At 40.0% G+C, this 22,256-nt stretch overlaps 1 protein-coding gene and 1 long non-coding RNA gene across 27 annotated transcripts in view; one reads left to right on the forward strand and one right to left on the reverse strand.

The window, feature by feature from the left end:
* Positions 1-903, reverse strand: part of DNAH14 (dynein axonemal heavy chain 14) — a 499,118-nt gene extending 498,215 nt beyond the window's left edge. For all 26 annotated transcript variants that reach the window (XM_054519536.1, XM_054519533.2, XM_054519594.1 and 23 more), the window contains exon 1: positions 767-903. The gene's annotated coding sequence lies outside the window, so the exon portion shown is untranslated. The remainder of the gene's footprint in view (positions 1-766) is intronic.
* LOC129047774 (uncharacterized) overlaps positions 597-22,256 on the forward strand; it is a 30,363-nt gene continuing 8,703 nt past the window's right edge. The window contains exon 1 of the long non-coding RNA XR_008509523.2: positions 597-1,013. This is a non-coding gene — a long non-coding RNA (uncharacterized LOC129047774). The remainder of the gene's footprint in view (positions 1,014-22,256) is intronic.

The following is a 22,256-nucleotide window of genomic DNA, read 5'->3' on the forward strand; positions in this document are numbered from 1 at the left end:
ATGGTATAGTAAATACATAAGCAAGTAACATACTCATCTATTATTATCAAGTACTATGTACTGTACATAAATTGTATGTGCTACTCTTTTATGACTGGCAGCACAGTTTACAATAGCATCACCACAAACACATAATGCCTTGACTATGACATCACTAGGCGACAGGAATTTTTCAGCTTCATTATAATCTTATGGGACTACCGCTGTTATGAGGCACATGACTGTATATATACATATATTTCCTAGCGTAGTCTATCCCACAAATGCAAGTAAAATATCCATTAGTGTCCCTAATGTAATTCATCAACTTCTTAAAAAAGTTATATCTCTACATAAAAAATCACTTACAATCATCCATATATATTTGTGTTGAGAGTGTATACGTATATATTATACAATAAGTGATGGCAAGGTTTTTCAAAGAGCTCATTATTCGTTTATAAATGGAAAATTTTAAAAAAACTTCAGAAATATAGGAATAGAAGGGAACGCGGCCTGCCTGAGGGAGAGCAACTAAGAGACCCCCGCGGTGAGAGCTCCTGCGGTCGGGGCTCCCGGCGTGGCAGCGCCGGCACCTGGTGGATGAGCCAGCATCTGCCTGGTGAGGGTTCCGCGCGGAGACTCGGAGGCGCTCCCACAACAGCTGGGGAGCGCCCAGGCCCTCCGCGCCCACGCAGCCCTCCCAGTGCGACACCGGCGGCCCCACGCGCCGCCCCGCCCGCCGAGGCTCCGCCGACAGCTGGCAGGAAGACGCGGACGACCTTACCCGCCGCGCCGTGGTCGGACGGCCGTGGTGGCCCTTCCTGGAAGCGGCGAAGGTCCGGCCCGCCCACGCCGGAGAGCGCCAGAAGAGGGTGAATGGGAAGGACCGCGCAGCACAGCCCTACCACGCCAGGCTCCGACGCCTCCTGGCCGTAACCGCCTGACCAAGCGCCACGCCTGCGCCCGAGCGAAGAGGCCAGAATGGGGGTGGGGTCCCGAACGCGGCGCAAGGGATCCTGGGTGCCGGGCAGGTGAGGAGGGGCTCCGGCTCTTGCGAGATTCCACCGCGGGTACGCGGTGGCCTCCGATGTGACACCAATGGTGCTGGGGGTAAGGGGGGTGTTGGGGGTGCAGAGCGTGCCTACCTAGGTATGGCCTAAAGGCGGGAGAAATGTGTGCCTTTGCAGAACAGGTGGCTCTGAGACCTTTGAAAGAGGTGACTTACACTTAAGATTTTCACAACTCGTGGGCGTGAACTTTCATTAAAAAGCCTCACTTACTAGTGAAGGATCGTATATATGCAATGAAACAGGTCTAAGAGGTATAAAATTCTAAGGTAAAAATAATTACAGATATATTAATGTACCCCATTTCTTTTTAAACGTCTTATAAAAATTTAGTAAGTTAATGTTCTATATTTCACTCACGCAACAACTACAATATTTATTGAGCACTTACTATGTGCCAGGCACTGAGCTAGGCACAAAAAATACCTGGGTGACTTCATATTTCTTGGTGGGATCCACAGAAAAAAAAAACAATGTAGAGATTTGTTGGGGCCTATTACATCTAAAGCTGTGATTAATATTTTAAAAATCAGCTTCCCATTTTTATTACAGTATTTAATAAGTTTAAATATATAACCATTCGTCATATTACAATAAAATCTATGTATGAATTTGAGTCTTTGAGATGCTGTTTGGTAAGCGGGTTTAGGTATTGAGGGTAAGGAAATATGTCACTTTAAAAAGGAAAAACATTTTGGAAATAATGTTTTTATATGCCAATAATCATTTCCTTTTGAATAAAATTGGCCAAAAAGTTGAGAGTCGTAACTTAATAAAATATCAGTCAATAGACTGTCTAAAACAAAGTAAGATCAACAAAAAAGACAGACTATAAAGGGCCACCCGAGTTCACATCTAGTGTTACTTATCTCAGTAAATAGCAATTCTATTTGCTTAAACCAAAAATCACTGGCGTCATCCTTGACATTTCCCACTCCCTTACCTACCCCAATTCAATCTCTTGCCAAGTCCTGTGGATTCCATCCACAAGCTATATGTTTAGTCTGCCACTTTGTTGCATTTCTACTGTTTCTACTGTAGGCAAAGCAGTGGTCTTCAAACCAGGGTGCAGTACCCAGTACCTCTGGGCAGAGCCCAGACTTTCATGGATTTTAGGGTACTGATGGTTTTAAAGGAATCAGAATCCAATTACACATCCAGGTCTTCATATATATTCTTTCCTAACATCATGAAGATTTGCCTTTCCTAACCCCCATTTCAAAATCTCCCTTCACTCACTTTACAAGAGAAAGACAAGCTCTCACCCCTCTGGAATCCTACTATTGTGCTTTGCCCAGGTATAAAAACCTGCAAAAATGCCAAAGAGCCAATACAAAAATAATTATAACCAGGAGATAAGGCGCCTCTTATAATAATCAATTAAAGCATCTATAGCATATTGTAGGGCTCCGTCTTTGTCTTTATTTCTGTGAAGAGTGGTGCTAGAAAAAGCAGCTATTGAAACGTCATGTCATCAGATATATTGTACAGTGTGGGCAGTGGAGTTAATGACGACTTTCTTTTAATGGGCTTGTCTCTTCTGTACCCTGACTAGTGTCAAAAAATTATTTGTTCTTAATGGAGTGTTTAATGAATGCAAAACAGAGAAGATCAGTAAGAAATATTAATCACTAAATAAAGCTTCTTTCATGCCTTAAAATGCAAGTGATGTTTTTCAGCTGTTCATAATACTCATTTCTACCAGATTTCATTAGCTAGAAATAAAAGCACCTGCAAACAATAAAGCAGTACTGGTTAGTGACACTAATTATTTTAAATTTAACCAGACCACCAGGTTCTTGAAAACACACTGGATAAGACCTGAAGGACTAAAATGTTATGTGATTTATTTAAAATTCATTCATTATATGACTATGAAGTTAGTTAAAATATATTTATCTAATTATATTATCAACTATCTATCCCCGTTACATTCAACCTTCATCTTATTTCATTTCATACATTGTGTTATATTTTCCATCTACTGTTAACAAAATTTATTTCCTGTGCTGTATCAAATAGGGGTTTTTTGCCTTCATAAACTTTTCTTTTCAGTAGGTGCATATGCATATTTTCATCATGATGCATATGACATTCATGGAGTATTTCTGAGGTAGACACTATGATTCTCACTTTATAACAAGGGCCAATGATCAGTATTCAGTGCACACCTGACACACATTTACCAAAGAAATACCGTATTTTTAATCACACCCCTGCCTTTATCAATAATTTATATTTTATCTACATATCGCATTGCATTATTATAATTTAAGTAATGAGAAGTGTTATATAGGCTTATTCTTTTTTGTATAACTTACTATAAAAGTGAATAAAGTATATCTATAGTATTTCATCTTAACTTGATTGGTTTTAGTAATCTATTTTTTAAATGCATTTATAAGTTCTTTCCCAGTGCTTTCTGTAATCATTTTTTAAATGTTTTTTAATGAAATTATTTCAATGGAAAAATGAAGTCAGATTTTATGATAAAAAGTCAACCTGATTTGGCTAATTGATTTGACAATGCTGATTATACAGCAGACATTTTCCATAAATTAAATGAGCTAAATCCACAGTTTCACAGTTTTGACAAAAAAAATTGAAAAACATAAAAATGTTGTCTTTAAAATTGTATTGGCAAAAGTGTACTAAACTTTTTTTTTAATTTTACTTTAAGTTCTGGGATACATGTGCAGAACGTGTAGGTTTGTTATATAGGTGTACATGTGCCATGGTGGTTTGCTGCACCTATCAACCCATCTAAATTTTAAGTCCCGCATACATTAGCTATCTGTCCTAATGTTCTCCCTCCCCTTACTCCCCAATCCCTGACAGGCTCTGATGTGTGTTGTTCCCCTCCCTGTGTCCATGTGTTCTCACTGTTCAACTCCCACTTATGAGTGAGAACATGCAGTGTTTGGCTTTCTATTCCTGTGTTAGTTTGCTGATGATGATGACTTCCAGCTTCATCCATGTCCCTGCAAAGGACATGATCTTGTTCCTTTTTATGGCTGCATAGTATTCCCTGGTGTGTATGTACTACATTTTCTTTATCCAGTCTATCATTGATGGGCATTTGGGTTGGTTCCATGTCTTCGCTATTGTAAATAGTGCTGCAATAAACATATGTGTGCATGCATCTTTATAGTAGAATGATTTATAGTCCTTTGGGTGTATACCCAGTAATGGGATTGCTGGGTCAAATGGTATTTCTGGCTCTACACTGTCTTCCACAATGGTTGAACTAATTCACATTTTCACCAATAGTGTTAACGTGTTCCTGTTTCTCCATGGCCTCGCCAGCATCTGTTGTTTCTTGACTTTTTAATAACCACCATTCTGACTGGCGTGAGATGGTATCTCATTGTGATTTGGCTGACTGGGGACAGTGTTGCAGAGAAGATTGGAATTGTTGAACCTCTCAAACACTCATCTTCATTATACTCAGGAGATTATTTTCTACCCAATGCTTCGGTGTTAATGGGGCTTTTTTCTTTCTTTTTTTTTTTTTTTTTTGAGATGGAGTCGTGCTCTGTCACCCAGGCTGGAGTGCAGTGGCGTGATCTCAGCTCACTGCAAGCTCCGCCTCCCGGGTTCAAGCTATTCTTCTGCCTCAGCCTCAGGAGTAGCTGGGACTACAGGCGCCCGCCACCACACCCAGCTAATTTGTATTTTTAGCAGAGACGGGGTTTCACCGTGTTAGCCAGGATGGTCTCAATCTCCTGACCTTGTGATCCGCCTGCCTCGGTCTCCCAAAGTGCGGGGATTACAGGCGTGAGCCAACACGCCCGGCAATGGGGTTTTTTTCTATGAACCTTTGTGTAGCCCTTTTATAGTCATAAATATCACTGAAAAATATTACTCTTTTTTCTACTTCAAGAAAACTACCAGATATTTTAATTCTATGATAAAAAGTGAACTTCTGAGAATTTGTTCATGCATTTTCTTTTTTTTTTGACAAGCTTATTAGGCCACTGGATTTCTTGAATAAGTATAAAGACTCTTAAATTTTATAAAGCAACTTGATATATGAGCAAATTCAAATAGCACTTTCAAGTATGAACTGTATAAATGGATAAAGAGTATAACATTGATATGGTATTATTTGGATTTTTAGCAAGACATTTGGTAAAGATTCTCATGATATCCTTATGGATACAAAAGTGATACTGTGCTTAGGAATTTTATAATTCATGGGAAAAGGTTTCTAGTGCTATATTGCTAGGCTCTCCTTGGCCTAATTCCTTTCAAAGTTTTTATTAAAGAGTTCGATATTGACATCATGGCATGCTGGTTTAGGTGCATACAACATGAAACTGGGATGGGTAAATAAATGAGCCAGGATCAAAGAGAATCTTTATAAACTGAAACAATGCACCAAGTCTAACATGGTCCAGTTTCATAGGGGTATGTGTAGAATATAGTTGGGTCCAAAAAACTAACTTTGCCAAAACATATGGGGGTAGATGTGGTTTAACAGTAGTAATCATGAACAAAATCTTAAGGGTTTTAGTTGATTGTGAATTTCTTGAGTTCACAGTATGATTTGGCTGGAGGTAAAGTTCATCAATTATCCTGAGGAAGTGGGAATAGACATATTCTTTGATGCTCCAGGGTATATAACCAGAGCCCATGCATGAAAACTATAAGAGGGCAGATTGACGTTAAATATCAGGGAAAAAATGTCTGATTAGTCAAGCTGTCTAAGTATGGATCCCACACCTTGAAAAGTAGTGAAATCTCTGCCAGTGGGAGGACTTGTTTGAAGCAGAATCAGGGGACTTGTCTAAGTTGTGTAAGCAGAGGCCTGACAATCATTTGAAGAGAATGTCGAAGGGGAAGTTGATACATTGGATGAGATACATTCAATGAGTTATAAGATCCCTTCTGACAAGTATTAATAGATGGAATACTGTGGAGCTAATGAACCACGCCCACAGCAGATACTCCACCACCTCCTCTACCACTGAGCTAGTGTGTATACTTTGGAAACCACCAACAGTTTGGAGTTGACACTCTAGAAACCAGTTAGCATTCTCTGTGGCTATTGTAATAAATTTGTTCTTTTTTTTTTTTTTTTTTTTTTTTTTTGAGATGGAGTTTCACTCTTGTCACCTGGGCTGGAATGCAATGGCGTGATCTCAGCTCACTGCAACCTCCGCCTCCCAGGTTCAAGCAATTCTCCTGCCCCAGCCTCTCGAGTAGCTGGGATTACAGGTGCCCGCCACCACGCCCAGCTAATTTTTGTATTTTTAGTAGAGATGGAGTTTCACCCTGTTGGCCAGGCTGGTTTCGAATTCCTGACTTCAGGTGATCCGCCCACCTCGGCCTCCCAAAGTGCTGGGATTATAGGCGTGAGCCATGGCGCCTGGCCACAGATTTATTCTTAAAACAAGAAAATGTTATGCTCGCAGTTCTGTAAACCAGAAGTCTAAAACTAGTTCCACTAAGCTGAAATCAGACACCTACAGGGCTGCACTGCCTGCAGAGGCTCCAAGGGAGAATCTATTCCTTGCCTCTTCCTGCTTTTGGTGGCTGCTGGCATTCTTTGGCTTGTGGCTGTTTCACTCCTGTCCCTGCATCTGTGGTCACATTACCTTATCCTCCCCTATATGCCAGATATCTTCCACTTCTGTCTTATAAGGAAGTGTGATTACATTTAGGGCTTACCCAAACAATCCAGGATAATGCCCTAATTCAAGAGCCTTAACTCAATCACATCTACAAAGCTCCCCCCGCCACCTTTTTTTTTTTTTTTTTTTTTTTTTGTCATGTAACGTAACAGTCACAGGTTTCAGGGATTATGTATATCTTTTGGGGTGGTGATTATTCTGCCTATCACAAAGCCCATACACTTTTCCTAGGAAAAAATAAAGTAAAAATATATGGAATGAAAATGTAAAATAGAGGTTGGGTCTGTAATAGATTATAGGTGGTGGCTCACTCCTATGTAATCCCAGCACTTTGGGAGGCTGAGGTGGGTGGATCGCTTGAGGCCAGGAGTTTGAGGCCAGCTTGGCCAACGTGGTGAAACCTGGTCTCTACTAAAAATACAAAAATTATCTGGGAGTGGTGGTGGGTGCCTGTAATCCCAGCTACGCAGGAGGCTGAGGCAGGAGAATCCTTTGCACCTGGAAGGTGGAGGTTGCAGTAAGCCAGGATGGTGCAGCTGCACTCCAGCCTGGGTGACTGAGCGAGACTCTGTCTCCAAGAAAAAAAGAAAAGAAAATGTAAAATAGTATAGCTGTACAGTGTAACGTAGAACATGGATTTTGTAGTTACGGTAACCTGAATTTGAATTCCAGCATGGTATCACATTAAAGGTAAATGAGAAAAGGTGGCAGCTGCTACATGGCAAGCACTTATTAAGTGGTAGCTATTATTATTATTTATACTTTGAAAAATTTATGATTTAACAGAAGATGTTATCGGAAAGGGGTCCCGATCCAGACTCCAAGAGAGGGTTCTTGGGTTTTGTGCAAGGAAGAATTCAGGGCAAGTTCACAGTGCAAAGCAAAAGCAAGTTTATTAAGAAAATAAGGGAATGAAAGAATGGCTACTCCATAGACAGAGCAGCCCCAAAGTCTGCTGGTTGCCCATTTTTATGGTTGTTTATTGATTATATGCTAAACAAAGGATGGATTATTCAAACCTCCCCTTTTTTAGACCATATAGAGTAACTTCCTGACATTTCCATGACATTTGTAAACAGTCATGGAGCTGGTGGGAGTGTAGCAGGGAGGACGACCAGAGGTCACTGTTGTCGCCATCTTGTTTTTGATGGGTTTTGGCTGGCTTCTTTACTACAAGCTGTTTTGTCAGCAAGGTCTTTGTGACCTGTATCTTGTGCTGACCTCCTGTCTCATTCTGTGACCTAGAATGCCTAACCGTCTGAGAATGCAGCCCAATAAGTCTTAGCCTTATTTTACCCAACCCCTATTTAAGTTGGAGTTGCTCTGGTTCAAACTCCTCCGACAAAATGGCATGGGAGGCTGCGGCAGGAGGATCACTTGAGCCCAGGAGTTCAAGGCCAGCCTGAGCAACATAGTGAGTGAGACCTCATCTCTAAAAGAAAAGAAAAAAAGGCATGCTAATGTTCCCTAATATCCTTTTTCTCACCTTCTCAAAAAAATCTTTGAAATGATACATAAAATGGCAAACAGTGGCTGCAACTCTGGAAACCAGAGTCTATTGGGATGGTCTATCAATAGTGGAATGTATGGCAGTTGGCTGAGATATATGTTCCTGAACTCTGCTACCCATCTTCTAAAATAGATGAGCAAATATAATGCTGCGAGGAAGGTAGGTAAAAGTTTGGTCTTTAGAATGGCCAGACTAGAAAATCGTACAGTTATGTCTTTACTGCACCAGAATAATTTAATGCTTCAGGCGGACTTATGACCTCTTTCCCTGTCCCCACATACCCAGTCAGAGACTGCAACTCCTGTGATGCCACAGAACCAACAGCATCCAGCAGAGGAAAGGGTGCATTACATCTTATGAGGCATTCTATCTTGGAAGCACTGTGGGCAGGGCCAAAAAACAGGCCCTGGGAGCTGGGCATGTGAAGGAGTTGTATCTTTGACTTACATTTGTACAAAGAGAAACTACAAACTACATGAGCCTCTGATAATCAGGAAAATCAGCTAGAAGGGTAGGGAAGAGCTCATCAGATCAATGCCTATAAGGGTGACTAAGGGTTGTTTACATCAACCTTAAGGCTCATTCTAGATATGAGAGAGAATCTACTAGCTCTCAAATTAGTACTGAGAAGAACTAAAGGCACTCAGTATACCTGGCCTCTTGGCCCACACCAAGCTGGATAGATGTCTCTTTATTCAAAGATTATTAAACAAAGAAAAGAATGCAATAATAATAGCAAAATGTTATCTCCAGCAATGTGATATTTACCATGTGCCAGGCACAATTTTAAGTTCTGTGTCAGTTATCAATATAGGATTGCTCAGCTTTGAATACACATTTCAGTTTATAGCTCTGTGATAATGAAATTCTTGAGTTCTTTAAAGTGAATGCAGTGTTATGTTTCTTCCAGTAGATGGTAGTAGAGGAACATTGTCAAAGGAAGAGGATCTCCTGCCCTTTCCAGCATGACCTGGAGTTAGCAGTATAGGTGTGAGGCTATTTTGGCAGAGCCTGCTCCAGTACAGACCTCGAACTGGTCTCTGTGACCTTGAAGACTTGGCCTGGCAATAGCCTTTCTGCAGCCCTCGGGACACAGACACCACAGACCCACACAGCCCATGTACTCTGAAGGGCTCCTGTCCCTGAAGATAACCCGACTCTCATTGCAGACCCATACCCCTGGCTGCTGGTTGCAAGCCTGCAGTCCAGAGGGGGGGCTGTTGCTTGCCCAGCAGCCCCAGGTCAGCTCCAGCCTGGCCAAGCCAACAAAATTCTCTGCTATCCGGTGGGCTGAATCACATCTTCTCCCACAAGGTCTGAGCCCCTTCCAAGTTTGTTTTTTCCTGCCTCCCTCAACCATAGGGTACCATGTAGTTTCCTTATATTCTATAGTTACCCTTTTGTTGATACATTTATACATCAACTTTTCCCCGTTTAGCCTACTCTCTGGTTTCTGTATCCTGACTGGACCCAGACTACTGCAAATACTTTACATGTATTAGTTCATTTACTTCCCATACCAATTGTATGAGGTGAGTACCATTACTGACATCATTTTTCTAATGAAGAAGTTGTGTGAGGTTAGGTAACTCATACAACCTTGTCTTTATTTCGAAAATTTTTTAATCTAAAGACTCAGAAGAAAAACATCCTCTAAACAAATATTTTTTGTAAGATATAGAAGAAAATTTTAGAAAACATCTGTTTGGTTTTCCCAAGGAACCAAGAAAATACAGCCTTCCTGTAGGAACAGAGACATAAGAAGAGAATAGACTTGGATGCAGGCAGAATTTTAAAAAGAAGCTAGCAAAATAAAATTTAAGAAAAACCAAAAATGTTGTGGAAGCATTTGAATCTGTACTAGAGGCAGTACAGAGGAAAATTATTACTGCAGAAAAGCGAATAAGTGATGTGGCAGTTTAACCCCAGCAGTTCTCCCAGAATACAGAGGAAAAAGAGGTGAAAAGATGAGACACCATAAGAGAGAAGCAGGTCAAAGAAGTGAAGGCATACCTACCAAAGTTGTCTCTTCTCAGAGAAATAACTAGAATAATGGGGTCAAAAGTCCTCAGCCGGGAGGCTATTAAGAGGAAAGTAAAGCCCACATGGGGAAATTATTATCACTTATGGGGAAATTTTTAGAAGTTTCTGTGTGACCTCCCCCAAACTCCCATAGCATTTTCTTTGCACTGTGTCGCTCACCCTGTTCTGCCTTGAATTTTGCTGAAAGTGTAAGACTAGCACTGAAAAGAACACATGTCAGATCCCAGTCTTTTTGCTTACTGTGTGACATTAACAAGTCAACTCCTAGGCCTTGGTTTTCTATCTACCTTATAATATATATCTACCTAAAGTAGTTTATCTATCTTGAAAGGTTGTCTGGTGACACAAATGAAGATATATGGAAATCTCTAGACAATAGTTTCTGAACCTGAATCTTTATGTCTCTATGTGAGTCTCAATATTTAAGGACAAAAAAAGCAGATCTATTTCCTTTGTGTCCCCTGCAGTGCCTAGCAACTGTAGGCCCTGTATAAATATTTATCAAGCATGTTTAATTTAAGATAAAAGTTAGCAAAATAGTCTAAACCTATCCCACTATCACAAAAGGAACAATGGGTTCATAAAGACCAGAAAAGTATAGATCAATAGAATTAATTGTGTTTGTAAACAGATATAAATTCATTTATTATTGCTATTTGTTTTGGGATTTTTTTGGTTTTGTTTTTGTTTTTTTGAGATGGAGTCTCGCTCTGTTGCCCAGGCTGGAGTGTAGTGGCACGATCTCAGCTCACTGAAACCTCTGCCTCCCGGGTTCAAGCAATTCTCCTGCCTCAGCCTCCCAAGTAGCTGGGATTACAGGCATGCGCCAACACACCTGGCTAATTTTGTATTTTTAGTAGAGGCAGAGTTTCTCCATGTTGGTCAGGCTGGTCTTAAACGCCCGACCTCAGGTGATCCACCCACCTCGGCCTCCCAAAGTGCGGGGGATTACAGGTGTGAGCCACCACACCCAGCTATTTGTTTTAATTTCAGTGTTTACAAAAGACAATAAGCACTGAGCTATTTTAATATAGATGTAAATTTTGGTAATTTTCTCCATCCTTTGTTACAACTGAAACATTTTAGTTCAATACACTGTAATTTACAGCTAAATAGTACAAAATGGTGATTTGTAACATTTTGTTTTCACAAAGAAAAAATTGATTTAAAATGACAGAAGAAAATTATAGCAATTAACATAGCCATCCAAAGGAATATTTTCTAAGCATATAAGATGACTACTATCATCAATAGAACTATGCAATAATTTGGATTCACAAATATGTCAACCTTCATTAAGAACCTTAAATTCCTAAATGTAAATCAAGTTACAAAAATCATTATCCATCTGGAGAGAAACCTAATGATTTCCCTATGCCAGCTGTGGAAATAACAGGTTTGAGCCATGTTAAAAATCAATGTTACCCAAATAAAGAGTTTTCTCAGATTCCTCTCTGGTAACATGCTGTTGATGTCGGTAACAGAGGCCACTGTCAGAGCATTTACCCAAGTCCAGAATATTTCCCAAATATAGTAGGATATAGGATATCTCTACACAGGTAGGGGCTAATTCAAGCCACTATGTAGAGATATCCTCTATCTTACTATCCTTAAGAATTGAGAGAGAGAATACCTGTGTAGAGGTATCCTATTATCTAGTGAATATGAGGCAGGAGAATAGGGTATGTGGAGAAAGGAACCTAAGGCCAGTTGACTCTGACTTCCTAGAACTAAATCAAAAGGAAAACCCCAACTTTCCACACCTAAGTAACAAAAGAACCAGAGGCTACTCCCTTTGCAAACCCCCCTCCCCCAACACTTTGTACATGGCAGATGGAAAATTGAAAGTACCTCTGATTGGTTGCAGAAAGCAACCAAGCAGATGTTTGCATAGGAGTGTAACTTTGTAACTTCACTTTGGCCTCTGGTTGTGGGCCACTGCTTCATTTGCACCGGGTGTACATGAAGTGGCCAATGGGGTATTTGGACCCCAGAAGATTGTGTAACCAGGGCCTTTGAGTCGCTGCTCAGGCCACTCCCACCCTGTGAAATGTACTTTCATTTTCAATAAATCTCTGCTTTCATTGCTTCATTCTTTCCTTGCTTTATTGTGCGTTTTGTCCAATTCTTTGTTCAAAACGCCAAGAACCTGGACAACTTGCAGTCAAGACCCTTTACCGGTAACATATAGAGAGAGAGGGTATCTCTCTCAATTCACTAGTTAGAGTCTACTATGCTATTTAATATTAGTGTCTTAGATGTGGCAGTCTTTTGGAAACTCTATTGGATTTCTTATTGAATTCATGGACAGTTCCCAGATTAACCTACTCAAACATGAATCCTACAGACTTGGAGATTAAGTCTGGAGAAAGCCTTTTGGCAAACCAAACCCTGGGAGCCATCCTGGGGTTTGCATCTCATAGCGCACGAGAAAGCTGATCTCTATTCAGTTTTACAACTTCTGTATTGTTTTTACACAGGATTAAATGTTAAAACTCTTGCAGTGCTCAAATCCATCTAGATTAGTTCTTTCTCTACTTCCATGCAATTCACTTAACGCAGTTTAGTTGGGAACTAAACTCTTGACAGTACACAAGTAGGAAGTATACTCGAAATTCAGAAGAAGCCAGGAAAAGGGAAGAGTTTGAACAAGTCCCTTCTCAGAGACTCATTACACCAAATTTACCTTACAGAATTGTTGATTTAAATGGTTTCTCTCTCTCTGATCTATTCTTTATCTTTCAGCTAAAATAATCAGTTTACCACCCCACTAGAAAAAGGTAGGCAGGAATCTACGTGACTTGAGTTTGTGAAAAACCCTATTTCCAATTAGAGAGAATTTCCTCTCCACCTGATTCGTTTATGCTGCTAAATTTTCTATTCTTTAAACTCAGCTTTGTTCATTTGCATCAAATTGTTTAAAAAAACAGATTAATCTTCTTGCTTTCTATAACTTTCACAGCTTGGTCCCTGATTGTAACTTTGAATTCTTACTTTGACTCTCTTTTGCGGATAGAACAGAAATGGAATTTCAAAGAACATATACAATTTAACTTGAAATACACGTTAGTTTATCTGATTACAATTCTCCCTGGAAACGAAGTGATTTTGAAGATGGGTGTGGGTTCATGTGAATGGAGCAGGTTGTAGAAAATGAAGAGCAATCTTCCTGGGGTTTGGGCCACTGCCTTGGGAAGGTAGCTGTGAGGACCTAAGATAATATGTGAATAAAGAAAAGAATATAGAAAAGGAATGTGGGAGAATCTAGAAGGTTAAATTCACTTACTCCAAAGCATTTGGAACCTGTCCCAGTCAACAGAACTATCTATTGCCCTTTATACCTTTCAGAACCATCTATTGCCCTGTATACCTTTAGCATCCCAAGTACTACCACCTTGTTCAGCCACCATGGATTTCAGAACCATCTATTGCCCTGTATACCTTTAGTGTGCCAAGTACTGCCCCCCCGTTCAGCCATCATGGACTACTGACTACCACAAATCCCACTGCGAGCTGCTGCCAGAATCTCTCTCCTATGTCAGTTAAAGATGGTGTCCACCACCAGGCCTCTGACTCTATTCTTTATAATCATCACGGAGCAGAAAACACGAGCTTTACGTCAAGGTTAGAGCCAACCTTACCATGCTTTTCTTGTTAAGATCATGAAAACAGAATAGTGGCGGTATTTGCTGCTGTGTAGTAAGAAATTTGGCCACATACAGAGAGATCTGGCCTTTGTCTTCAGCTCCTGAGAGGAAATCTCTAAACACTTGGAATTTCCTCATAAGAGTGTTTTTTTTTTTATTGATGGTGGCCCCCTCTGCCTACAGTGAATAGTTTATACTAGCAAGATGACTCAGGGTGGGGTGGGTCACACCCAATAGTTTTAGGGTACCATGCCAGAAAGACCAACTGTGTGTGCTTAGAAAGTTGGGGTTTGGGGCCACTGATATTAGCCTGACCTTGGGGGAAGGGAGCTGGAGATTGAGTTCAAACATGTGAGCAATCAATTAGACATGCCTAGGTAATGAAACTTCAATGAAATCTTTGGACACGGAAACTGGAGTGAGCTTCTCAGCTTGGCAATATTCTACGCGTATTGCCACTCACTCATGTCAAGAAGGTAACCTGTAAGGATGACAGAAGCTTCCATTTGGAACCTTCCTTAGATTCTGCCCAGTGTCATCCTTTGGCTAGTTCTAAGTCATGTCCTTTCCCTGTAATAAATGTGACTATGAGTATAATATCTTTCAGTGAGTTCTATGAGTCTTTTTAGTGAATTATCAAACCTGAGGGTAATCTGGGGAAACCTGTGAACTTGACATTTGTGTCAGAAGTTTTGGACAGACTTGGCAACCTGGAGGACTCTGCCTTAAAACTCAAATTTGGCTAACTTCAGGTAGCTGCCTTTTCTGGACTTGAACTTGAACATGCCCAGACTTAGTGTTGTTGCCCTTTTAAATCTCTCAGGGATTATTCTTTCTTTAAGAATGGCCAATTCATACGTCATGCTCTTGCCTTCCTAACCATAGTTGGCTGGATGCTTGACCCAAACTGGCCAATCAGATTCTCCCTCACCCCCTGCAGAATTTCGAATTGGGGTTGAGAGACAGCCAATCTGTGTGTGGGGCCGTATGCTACAATGTAGACTGAATTGACAAGAAAGCCAGTCTGCAGATAAAGAAGAATAAAACAGACACACAGAAGCAGATGTCTTTCCAGTTCTTATTTTCCAGTTCCTTTCATGAATTCCAGATGCTACTTGATAGCTTAAGGTGGTTTCTTTTACTTATACACAAATGTCCTATCTGACACCTGATAGTTCCCCTTCATTCTAGTCTAATTCTTGGAACTAGCTCCCCCTCTCCTCTTCTGTCCATGGTCATCTCAGTCTGGCCATGACATACACTATGAAAAGGACCTTTGGAGCAGTAATATTTTTGATGCAGATCAATTTTTAGTATATAAAATAATTACTCTAGAAGGGCAAGAGTTTCTAAGGATAAGATGACTTCAAAGTGTTGACCAAAAGAAAAAAAACTGAGGCAATGTTGATACAGAGAATTTATTTGGGCCAAGGTTGAGGATAGCTCATAAATTGGTTGAATTCCTATCTTCCAAAGGTCCCAAAATATCCTGTCTTCCAAAGATCCCCAAATATCTTGAGGTTTCTGTGCCTATCAGAAAGTGACGTTACTTACCCCAAGGTCAGGATCCTGCAAAGGAACCATATAGACAAGGTACCAGGCCATTTTTTCCAAGTCTTGGTTTTATAAAGTCAACATTAATCCCTCAAAGCAGTCTGCTCAAACTTGAAAATATGACATCCCAGTCAAAGCTTTAGTAAAATAACCAGTGTTTCCAATGTGTCCTGTTACAAAAGGAAAAGAGATTCTTATTGAACTTATACAAATAGCCACATTGCAATAAAATGAGAATACAATTTTCAAATTCTAGAGAACTCAGGTAGAGAGAAAGGTAAATGTTTCAATTTTTCTCACAAAAGTATACTTTACTCAATTGCTGTAAACTATAAATAGCTTAAAAGAAAAAAATGTATTGACTCTAGAAAGCAAAATATAAAAACAATCAGCAGTATTTCAAACAAAATGAAGTCATAACAAATTATTTCAGTCCTCTATCGTTCAGTCCTATGTAATTAACTTTTGCTCTGTTTGAAATTGGGTTAGCAATGTTTATAAACCCATCAGTTTTTTATTATGGTTCTGAATGTTTTTACCTAATCCAATGGTATAATTTCCAAAGTTATCAGAAACCTGTATTCAAGAGTACTTGTCATAGTCCTTTCCATTAATTTCCTCGAAGACACACTGCTTTAGAATTTGCAAAAAGGTTTTAGGATAAAAAGTGATTTACTGCATATATCAAGACATATCAGATTTTTATAAAACCTCATACAATTTTGGAGCATACATTAATAGCATCCACACAAAGATAATTCAAAGAAAGTCAAACACCATTTCTTATTTGATAATACTTCCCATATGATTTTAACATCCTTTTAACATCCCAATAATCCTAATATGTCCCTCTTGGATTTTCAAGAGCCCTCCATTTTTTTGAATGTCCAAGAGTTAGTTTGAGGTCAAAAAGACTCAATTTTAGAATTTGAAATTTGTTTTTGGGAGGTATGTCAAATATCAAAGGTTGAAGACACTTGATATTAAAATAAATCACAGGTCACTCTAAAATAATAGTCATCTATTTAGCTAAAGTGATAATTCAAAGATTTCAGAAAGCAAAAACTTTTACTCAATAGAGCAGCAACTCAGTTTTCCAATCAAAAGACCTAATAAAGGCAGCATCAGATTCTCTCTCCCATTCTCCTCTCCTTTTAAAAATTTTGCAATTTACTGAAAAGGTGAACAAAAATCTTTTACTATATCTTATTAATACTATATGAAAATATTGTTCAGAAGAAAAAAACAAATGTAACCCTTGTATCAATGTATTATTATTAAATCTAATTTTAATAAAACCTTATATACAGATCCATCAAATCTTGATCAGCTTTGATCACACAGCATAAGATTTTCATAAGCCTTTTATAACCTATTACAATTTTTCCCATTTTCTTTTTCCCCAGTTTTTTATATCTGTTTAGTCTATCTTTTTAAAATAACTTTTAAATTACCTTTAAGTCAGGCAAACGTACTTATCTGTTAAACATTTTAACATCTTTTTAAAAAACTTTCTTTACCAAAACACATCCTATTTTTCTTTTGCACTTTATATACAGAATTGTTTCTCTTACATCTAGTAGTTTTAATCACATATATTAATTACAATGTTAACTCTTAGTAACCCTAATTCTTACTGAAAAACCTAGGAAGTAAGCAATTTTAATTGTTATGTACCAGGTGGTAGAACCCAGGACAGAGAAGGCTGTGAAGACAAGTCCTGGAGGATCTGATTCCTCCCAGCATGGCTAGAAGGCACAACTGAGTCAGGGAGGACATCCTGGGCTTGGCTCTGCACCAAAGCTGGGGTGGCCTAAGTCACCAGACCTCACTATGGGCACTTGTCTAGACCTTACAATCTGAAGGCTCAAAACCAAACACATAAGATCGTAGATAAACCAAACAGCTATCAAAAATATCACAGAAAACAACAGTTTTATGACCTGAAAACTTTCATCAGAGACAGTCTAAACCTTTCTGACCAGTAGTCCCAGGCAAAATGTCTGAATTGTATTTAATACTGACTGTTCTGAAGACATTCAAGTTTTATTTTATCAGCAGTTTTAAAACTAGCTTTATTTATCAAAGATTACTAAAGTCATGTGAACTTGAAAAGCTTTTGCACATATTTACTTAATTTATGAGTACTCATTTATTTACAAGTCAATTTGGTACCAGGTAGGCAATATACAAACACAGACATGCATATATGTATAGTAAAAATATAAAATAAATATTTTATAGTATAGATTTTATAATTTCTGCCATGAGACAAGTAAAACTCACTCATTTAAAAGAACACTTGGATTAAATTGTACCTCTGTAAATGGAACAAGTTATGTCCAAAGCTCTTACTGAATTTTAGAGAAAACAGGATAGCAAATTTACATTTCATAGAGGGAGAATTTAAGCTTTCCAAAAGGTCAAGGAAGTTTTACATTATCGTTGGCAAAAATTATGTCATCAAAAGAGAAGCAGAACAAAGGAGTGCCTATAATTAAAGGCTTAAGAAGAAATGAATTCAGTTACTGATAAGCTTCTATAGAGACAACAGAGGTCTACACACACACACACACACACAGACACACACACACACACACACACACACATCTACTAAATGCCAGCTTTTAATTAAGTCAACTTTTTTTTTGAGTCAGGGTCTTATTCTATCACCCAGGCTGGAGTGCAGTGGTGTGGTCATGGCTCAGCCCCAACTTCCCAGGCTCAAGCAATCCTCTTACCTCAGCCTCCCAAGCAGCTGGGACTACAGGCATGCACCACCACAACCACCTAATTAAAAAAATTTTTTTTTAGAGATGGTGTCTCACTATGTTGCCCAGGCTGATCTCAAACTTCTGGCCTCAAGTGATCCTCACCTCAGCTTCCCAAAGTGCTGGGATTATAGGCATGAGCCACTGCACCCAGCCTAAATCATCTTTTGGCTATAGAGCTCTTTAAAAAATTTTTCAAAACTCTTATCAGATTTCAGCCAGAACAAACAGCCTTATTCCTACTTCTTTTTTTTCCTTTTTAAACCAAAGATACCTTTTCAAATGAGTCATCCAGACCAATACGCCTTAACTGAGGTTATGACTTAATTAAGGACTTACCAGGCATCTCCAAAGATGTGCAATGCAATCCTCAAAAGATCCAGAACCACCCCAAAGACAGCTCAAAGAAAAGAAAGTTTCACTAGTTGCAAGTGAGGTACAACCCACATCTGCCTGACTATACTCTTTGGGGTCTCAGCTTCTCAGGTGACCATCTACACACAAAGTCCAGTTGGAATATTTACAGAGAGAGTTGGTAAAGTAGGGGGGAAATGGTGCCCGTGAGGTAGTGCCAAAAGGCAGGGAAATATAGGATGGTACATTTGTGGGAAGACTTAAGTCTGCTCCTAAATTCCCTGGCATTGCTGTCTCCTAGCTAATGAGCAAGCATTGTAAATGGGTCTATCTTTATGTGGGAATAAGCAGGCAGGAAACCCTTTCTCTTTGTAAATTGCTATCCTGCCATCAGACAAACAGAGTAAGAAATAATGTTTCTCCCAGCATTTTAACTTTTTTCAGCCCAACAATCCTCAGTATTTTAGAAAGAAATATTTTAGTTTCCTTCAGTGGAAAGGATTACAAACATATGCCTTGAAAAGTCAAGATTCATACAAGTAAATTAAAACAAATTAATTTTTATATGTTTCTCTCCTGAACTAAAGATATCCTTTAGGAAAAGGAATTTCCTGATGGATTTTAAGAACTTTAACTCTGTTTCAAATCTGATCTCAGCTGGAACATTGCTTAGCTTATTCTCTGGATGTTAATGTTTCAATGACATGGCAAGATTTACATCTCCAACAGACTAAGAAAAGCCTGCAGGCAGGTTGGGAATTTAAAGAGTTTTTCTGGGGAGTTAAAGGAGAGCTCTCTAAAACAATTTTTTTCAAATTCCTTAACATCAGGGCAAAAGAACTCATCTTTATTCACCTTTCAGTTTAAAACTAAGGAATTGGTCATAAATGAATATCCAAGTCTATATTTTAAAGAACAGGAAACATCTTCAATTTTAAAAGTGTGCCATGTAAAGGAAAAAAAATCTATGCAAAACTTCTAGTACCTTCATCCAGACCTTCAGGCCCTAAGGCAGAGGTGGAAAAGGCAGTTTTCCTTTTTGTTTTCCCTGAAATCCTAATCTTTTATCCACAAGACAAAGACGGAACCTTCATTCTAGAAAGGGAGGATTGGAAAGATCAGCCCAAATAAAATCTAGAACTCACCTGAAAAGAAAGAGAGGTTCCAGATTCAGGAGGTCTCGCCCTTTCCACCCAATGAAACTCTGGAATTAGAGGAGCTCAATGGGTTCATGCTGGTGCCAAGCACCAAGTCCAAGAGGAAATGCTGAGTGGTCATGAGTGGAAGGATCACTGAATCCTGCTGACTTACAACAGATGTGTCAACCGAAAGAAAGAAACTGAGGCAAAATTAATATAGACAGTTTATGTAAGCCAAGATTGAAGACTGGGATACACTTCCAAATTGCCTTAGGGAGTGAGTTTTCCCTTTGGCCTTTGATACAACAAACAGGACTTTAAAGGCAAAGGGGACAAGGAATGGGCTTGTACAAAGTTGTTTGACAGGAATCCTCACTGATTTATAGAAATGACATTGGTTAGTGATATGATTTGGCTCTGTGTCCCCACCCAAATCTCATCTCGAATTGTAATCCCCACATGTGAAGGGAGAGACCTGGTGGGAAGTGATTGGATCATGGGGGTGGTTTCCCCATGCTGTTCTCATGATAGTGAGTGAATTCTCATGAGATCTGATGGCTTAAAAGTGTTTGGCAGTGTCCCCCGTGCCCTCCTGCTGCCATGTAAGACATGCCTGACTTCCCCTTCACCTTCTGCCATGATTGTAAGTTTCCTAAGACCTCCCCAGCCACACAGAATTGTGAGTCAATTAAACCCCCTTTCTTTATAAATTACCCAGTCTCAGGTTGTATCTTTATAGCAGCATGGGAATGGACTAATACAAAAAATTGGTACCGGGAGTGGGGTATTGCTATAAAGATAACCTGAAAATGTTGAAACAACTTTAGAACTGAATAACAGGCAGAAGTTGGAACAGTTTGGAAGGCTCTGAAGACAGGAAGATATTGGAAAGTTTGGGACTTCCTAAAGACTTGTTGAATAGTTTCGAACAAAATGCTGATAGTGATATGGACCATGAAGTCCAGGCTGAGGTGGTCTCAGATGGAGATTAGGAACTTATTGGGAACTGGAGCAAAGGTCACTCTTGCTACACTTTAGCAAAGAGACTGGTGGCATTTTACCCTTGCCCTAAAGACTTATGGAACTTTGAACTTGAGAGAGATGATTTGAAATTAGAACTTATGATTACAATGGGAGCAGAGCATAAAGGTTTGGAAAATTTGCAGCCTGACCATGTGGTAGAAAAGAAAAACCCATTTTCTGAGGAGGAATTAAAGCTGGCTGTAGAAATTTGCATAAGTAACAAGGAGCCGAATGTTAATCACCAGGACAACAGGGAAAATGACTCCAGGGCATGTCAGAGATCTTGGCAACAGCCCCTTCCATCACAGCCTGGAGGGCTAGGAGGGAAAAATTATTTCATGGGCTGGGCCCTAGGCCTCCACTGCTCCTTGCATCCTTGGGACATGGTGTCCTGCATCCTGGCTGCTCAGCTCTAGCTGTGGCTAAAAGGGGCCAATGTACAGCTCAGGCCATTGCTTCAGAGGGTGCAAGCCCATACCTTGGTGGCCTCCACATGGTGTTGGGTTTGCAAATGAGCAAAAGACAATAGTTGAGCTTTGGGAACCTCTGCCTGAATTTCAGAGGATGTATGAAAATGCCGGGATGTGCAGGCAAAAGTCTGCTGCAGGGGTGGAGCCATCATAGAGAACCTCTGCTAGGGCAGTGGAGAAGGGAAATGTGGGTTTGCAACCCCCCACACAGAGTCCCCACTGGGGCACTGCCTAGTGGAGCTGTGAGAAGAGGGCCACCATCCTCCAAACCCCCAAATGGTAGATCCAAAAACAGCTTGCACCATGAGCCTAGAAAAGCCATAGGCACTCAACACCAGCCTGTGAAACCAGCCAAAGGGGCTATACCCTGCATTACTGCAAGGGCAGAGCTTCCCAAGGGCTTGGGAGCCTTCCTGTTGCATCAGCGTGCCCTGGATGTAAGACATGGAGTCAAAGGAAATAATTTCGAAGCTTTAAGATTTAATGACTGCCTGTCTGGATTTCAGACTTGCATGGGGTCTGTGGTCCCTTTGTTTTAACCACTGTCTCCCATTTGGAATGGAATCATTTACCCAATGCCTGTAACCCCATTGTATGTTGGAAGTAACTAACTTGCTTTTGATTTTACAAGCTATAGGCAGAAGGGACTTGCCTTTTCTCAGATAAAACTTTGGACTTGGACTTTTTAGTTAATGCCAGAATGAGTTAAGACTTTGGGAGACTGTTGAAAAGGCATGATTGGTTTTGAAATGTGGAAAGGACATGAGATTTGGCAGGGGTTGGGGCAGAATGATATGGTTTGGCCCTGTGTCCCCATTCAAATCTCATCTCAAATTGTAATCCCCATGCGTGGAGGGAGGGACCCAGTGGGAAGTGATCAGATCATGGGGGTGGTTTCCCCCATGCTGTTCTCATGACAGTGAGTGAGTTCTCATGAGATCTGATGGTTTAAAAGTGTTTGGCAGCCAGGCACGGTGGCTGACACCTGTAATCTCAGTACTTTGGGAGGCTGAGGCGGGTGGATCACTTGAGGTCAGGAGTTCCAGACCAGCCTGGCCAA

This window comes from Pongo abelii, chromosome 1 (genome assembly GCF_028885655.2).
Source record: "Pongo abelii isolate AG06213 chromosome 1, NHGRI_mPonAbe1-v2.0_pri, whole genome shotgun sequence".
NCBI classification, from domain to species: domain Eukaryota; kingdom Metazoa; phylum Chordata; class Mammalia; order Primates; family Hominidae; genus Pongo; species Pongo abelii.